The sequence below is a fragment of the Pseudophryne corroboree genome, chromosome 2, assembly GCF_028390025.1.
Source record: "Pseudophryne corroboree isolate aPseCor3 chromosome 2, aPseCor3.hap2, whole genome shotgun sequence".
NCBI lineage: Eukaryota > Metazoa > Chordata > Amphibia > Anura > Myobatrachidae > Pseudophryne > Pseudophryne corroboree.
In genome coordinates this window covers 467,417,173-467,423,090 of record NC_086445.1, presented here as the reverse complement: position 1 = coordinate 467,423,090, position 5,918 = coordinate 467,417,173, and positions in this window count along the sequence as shown.

Below are 5,918 nucleotides of genomic sequence, written 5' to 3'. Positions count from 1 at the left end.
TGGTAGAATCATTAGGTGAAAAGACAAATAACAAAACGAAAAAATAAAAGTTCACACTAAATATATCTTACATTTTAATTTAAGCACAAACTGAGAAAATGCATGAGATACAGAAATATTGAGTGAAAATCTGAAAACAATACAGACAAAAGATTTAACTGACATAACAGTAAAATACATGAAGAACAAACTCCACCATAAAAGAAGTGCTGCTCAACAGGCGAAGAAATGCGTTATCTATGTTGGAGACGGAGGAATGAGCACTACGGCTGTTAAAGGGAAGTGGTCAGGAGAGAAATTCCTGCAATTACTTGCATGCCCAGTGACTTAACACCAACTCCATCACATATCGGGAATACCAGCAGCAGAGGAGGAAACAGGAACTTGTTTGTTGGAAAACAACCGTCATCTACAGCACAGCTGCAAATCAACAGCAAAGGGTAAAAAAAACTCCTAAATACCCTTAATAAGGAACTGTGAATATATGTGCACATACAGTATGAAGCAAAACCTCTTTATGCTCTAATGAACTATCCTCCGGTCCCCCAACAGTTTTAATCAGCAATAATTATTTTAGCATATTTGGCTTACTTTTCTATATAGAATATGGTCTATTGAAAACTTGACCAAAAGAATGGAACATCCGTTTATGAAACAAGCATAGTATAAAGGCAATATGAATATAGGCCCTCATTCCGAGTCGTTCGCTCGGTATTTTTCATCGCATCGCATTGAAATTCCGCTTAGTGCGCATGCGCAATATTCGCACTGCGACTGCGCCAAGTATCTTTGCTATGAAGATAGTATTTTTACTCACGGCTTTTTCATCGCTCCGACGATCGTAATGTGATTGACAGGAAATGGGTGTTACTGGGCGGAAACAGGCCGTTTTATGGGAGTGTGGCTGAAAACGCTACCGTTTCCGGAAAAAACGCAGGAGTGTCCGGAGAAACGGGGGAGTGGTTGGGCGAACGCTGGGTGTGTTTGTGACGTCAAACCAGGAACGACAAGCACTGAACTGATCGCACAGGCAGAGTAAGTCTGGAGCTACTCTAAAACTGCTAAGTAGTTTGTGAGCGCAATATTGCGAATACATCGGTCGCAATTTTAAAATGCTAAGATACACTCCCAGTAGGCGGCGGCTTAGCGTGTGTAACTCTGCTAAATTCGCCTTGCGACCGATCAACTCGGAATGAGGGCCCTAGTGCTGATAATTATACAGATTTTTGCTACTACTTTGTGAGACAAAATCTTTTTAATGGCTATTATGTGTTTTTTATTACATTTTCTCTTTTATGTGTAATGAATTTTGTATTTTAAATTGTCCATTAGTTGAGCAGTGCTTCTTTTATGGTGGACTTTGTCCATCATATATTTTGCTACATAGAAACAGGAGGTTTTGCAATTACCTCTACAGTACTTGAGGAGCGGCAGCTCAACAAAATGTTTTAAACCCATTGCTTACAATAAGACTCATTAGACCAGCATCCAGGATATTTCTTTGTTTTTCTTTGATATAATAGTAGTTGTGTCCCTCATGCAAAGAAAAATGCTTTCACTACAGGATCAAGCGTGCTACAATAAGCAATAGCACTTTATTTATCCCCATTTTTCTGTGTTAAGTCTACTGGCACAAAATAATCTCATTCGTGACAGAAATAGGCTTAGTGTAATTTGGTGTTCCTAGAGCTGCAGAATTGGAATGTTACAGTTCTAGGAAATAAAAGTAGTTTTTAGTTTTTAACATCTGGAGTACCATAAATAGAACACACTAGTCTGAATATAAATTCTTTCCTTAGAATAAATAGAAGCTGTAAGACAAAAAAGCAGAGCATTTATATTAAATGTAAAGCAAATATTGGCATATTCTACCTTAAGTCTTTGATTTGTTGGAGGGAAAGATGATGAAATGCCGCAATTTCTAATGATTTGGGCCTCCAGCGCACTGGATGTGTTGCCTGACAATTTGGAGTGTCAGAAACCAAGCTGCCAGCAAAGTTTAAACTCCACACATCACCAGTGGCTTGGATAGTGCTGAGGATTTGAAACCAAAATAGTAAAAATAGTGTGGCCCACTTTATTTTATCCAATAGGCCCATGCTATTCAGCATCAAGTCCATTACTCTAGGAATGGGAGTGCCAGAGAAATATGCAGCCCGGAGCCGGATTAAGGGGGGGGTCCCGGGGATACGTACCCCGGGCCCCCCTTTCCAAAAGGGCCCCCGCCACACCACAGATCGGATCTCTCTTCTATTCCTATCTGTGGTGCTGCGCTCCCGTCCGCACTGCAGCGGCGGCCGTACAGACAGGACAGCTGAGCGATGGCTCAGCTGTCCAATAATGTATGACTGAAGTAGGCTGCCCCAATGGCTGAGCGGCAGGCTGCTTCACTCATACATGATTAGAGAGCTGAGCCGTTGCCGGGAGCGCAGTTTGATTGTGGCATGGCTGTGGCTGGTATGTGACCTGCTGTTACACACACACACACACACACACACACACACACACACACACACACACACACACACACCCTTCTCTTGAATAGGGGCCCCTCCGTCTTAAGTGCCCCGGGCCCCCCATGGTCTTAACCCGGCTCTGATGCAGCCCCCTGTTACTAAATTTAATTGGGCCAATGCTGAACAGCATTGAGCTTTTCCTTTTTCCCTGTGGGCTTTGGATATAAATAAATAAATAAATATATTTTGTATCTCTAGAAATCAAGTGTGTAATTTGGGGTGATACTGACAATTGTCACATCTTTTTCCAAAACAAGTCTACAGTATAAGACAAATTTCTGCATTTTACTGCGAACCTTTTTCTTTTAGTATAAGTAGACTTTTGAAAGCTATAATTTCCAAGCAAATATTTTACCAGAAAAAAATAATAATAATATAATAATAATAATAATAATAATAATAATAATAATAATAATAATAATATATCCATTTGTATTAGCCAGCCTTTCAAATTTAATGGGTTGGGTTAGGAGTAAGCATATACAGTAAATGGACAGGAAAAGAATCTTCCTCTTTTCATTGTGATCCGCCCCCTCTCAACTTGTTGTGGTTTGTTTGTCTTTTTTGTTGTTGATAGAATTGTGATATATGTGCACTTTTTTACAACTGGTGATGTGCAGCTTGGCAGAAAGCAATGCGCCTCGGTGGCCTTTTTGTTGTGCAAGAGTGGTTTGGTGGCACTTTCCATTTGAGAACAGGGAGATTGCCTTTAACCCAGGCCACTTGGAGGGGAGTGTGGCTGAGGTTCACTGCTTTTACTGGCACGATTCATTTGACCAATTACAGTTTGATCAATAAAGTAGGCTGTGACCTCAACTTTTTCTAAATATATGGGGAATATTCAACTGGGCGTGAGGTTTTGCCTGGAAAAAAAAACCTTGTGCATCTCGTGCCCAATTTCGGATTACTGCAGGTATGCGTGCTTCCGATATCAACGGTATTCAATTAAAAAAAAATGCAAGCAGTCTTTTCTGCTTTGAAAACCCCACAGTGCACAAAAAAAGTTGGATACTTACCTCTGACCGGCTACCGGTCGACAGGGGGTCACAGAGGTCTCACACACACTCTCACATACTTACACACTCCTCCGCTGCTACAGAAGATCCAGTGGAAGAAAATACCACTTCAGAAGGTGAGTAATTAAAGACTAATTAAGCTAATTGAAAACTTCCAATTGCTTAATTAGTCATTAGGTGGAATTCCACAGGGGTTCCTGAACAAGTCCCAATGCTTTATCTTAAAAATAATGATTGTAAGAAAAAATCGGACTTGTTTTGGGGCTGTGAGAAAAAAGATGCAGTGATTCCTATAGACATTTCTATACAATCGCCGCAACTTACCTTCAATTGTATAGGAAAAATGCTGTGGCTGCGTGAAAAACCTTGTGCACAATTGAATATACCCCTACTGTACGTGTTTTTGCTGTCTTTTCTATAGATTTATAATAGAATAATAAAACCACTGGATGATTTAGGAGTGGTCACTAACACATCTGCTGCTAATCTGATTAGGAGATAGTTCTTAGGTCTTCTGTCCCTACATCTGAACATTTTCACACATTGTTGCATCACTCCATTAAAAGAAAAAAATACTGGCAAATGTTTGCACAAAAAGGGGTCCCAACGTCTTAATTTTTTTTGTATTTTAGTTATCTACTGTACCTTATCCCTTATCTATTACATTATGTGTTTCCTTTCATAGCACCACACATTGCTTTTCTTTGTTAACCACTTAATTTATGATTATTCCCTTCAAAACTGTTCATAACATTGTTTTTTATTTTTTATATAGTTTTTAAAAGTATTTTTTTTAAATATTTAAATATTATATTATGCACATCTGTAGAACAGATCTGACCATGTCAGTTAAGTGGTTAATATTGGCCTCTACAACATTGCACATTTAACCTATAACCAGTGCCGGACTGGGGCATGGAGGGCCCACTGGGAAAATGCAGTGGAAGGGGCCCATGTTTAGCGGTGTGGCCAGATGCCACATTGGTATGCCTAACCATGAGAGAGTGCATGGGCTATTCCCCCTGATAAATATATATAGTAAATACTGCTATTGAATGCAGGGCTGGTTCTAGCCCTATTTGCACCCTGGCGGGAAATATGGGTGTGGCTACGTACAGGGGGCGTGGTCAGTTACGCCCCCTGTACAGTAGAGTAGCACAGCTGAAATGCTGAGCGGTGCGTGATGACGTCATCGCGCACTGCACAGCAAAGGTCCTCTTCACGAAGGGAAACTAGACGCGTAGCGTCTAGTTCCCTTCGTGGAGAGGACCTTTGCTGTGCGGTGCACGATGACGTCATTGCGCACTGCACAGCAAAGGTCCTCTCCACGAAGGGAAACTAGACGCGTAGCGTCTAGTTCCCTTCACAGGGGGACACAGCCGGGGGACACAGCGGGCAGCGAGGAGCACAGCAGTAGCGGATCTTGCCATGGTGCGGCGCCCTCCGATGGCTTCGGCGCCCTCCGGAAGGCGGCGCCCCGGGCAAAAGTCCTGCTTGCCCGTGGCAAGATCCGCTACTGAGTGAATGCATAATAATGTACCAGATTAAGATCAGCAATGCACTGTAGGATGTGCAGCATAGACATGTGTAGTATAAGTTAACATGTTTAATGTATATAAATAGACCAATTAAATGTCAATGCCCTATACAGAATTACACAGCAAGGGTTATCAAAAATGGTGGCTTACTTATACCCTTTTCACACCGCACAAATTGCCGGGTCGACACGGGTCGGCGTGCGGTGTGAAAGGGGCATAGCCAAAATCGCGGGTCGCCTGACCCAGCAATTCAACCCGGGAATAAAGCAGTGTTATACTTGGGTTGAATACCGGGTCAGTAGCTGCGTAAACGGGCTCCCGGGTCGATGCGTCCTGGGACTCGTTTACTACAGCAGGGAGAGGCATAACCTGGGTCGGATAACCTGGGTTGAGCTGTTTACACTGCATTGTTACCTGGGTCTCATTCTGGTAGCTACCAGGGTCGGATGACCTGGTCACTCGACCTGGGTAATTTTTCAAGGACCCTTTTACACCAAGTTGTGTCCTGGGTAGACCCAGCAGTAACCCGGGTCAAAAGCTTGATGTAAAAGGGGTATAAGTAGAACAAGTTACAGGGGCTGCATGTGCATGTCCCATTCATTTATACTCTATTCAAGATGGCATACGGTTCAGTACAGTGGAAATATTTTGCAGTTACAGATGTAGCCACCTTTATCTTGAGTGGCCGCGGCGTTTGTCCCGTTCGACCATACGCAGCGTACTGTGGCGTAGCGAGGCGCGCCTAGCCACAGAGAGGCTATCTAATCGCACGGAGACAGACATTTGACGTTTGGCGTTACCTTTACGTGTAATACCTGCGATCAGCCACCAGATGTCGCTTTTTACAA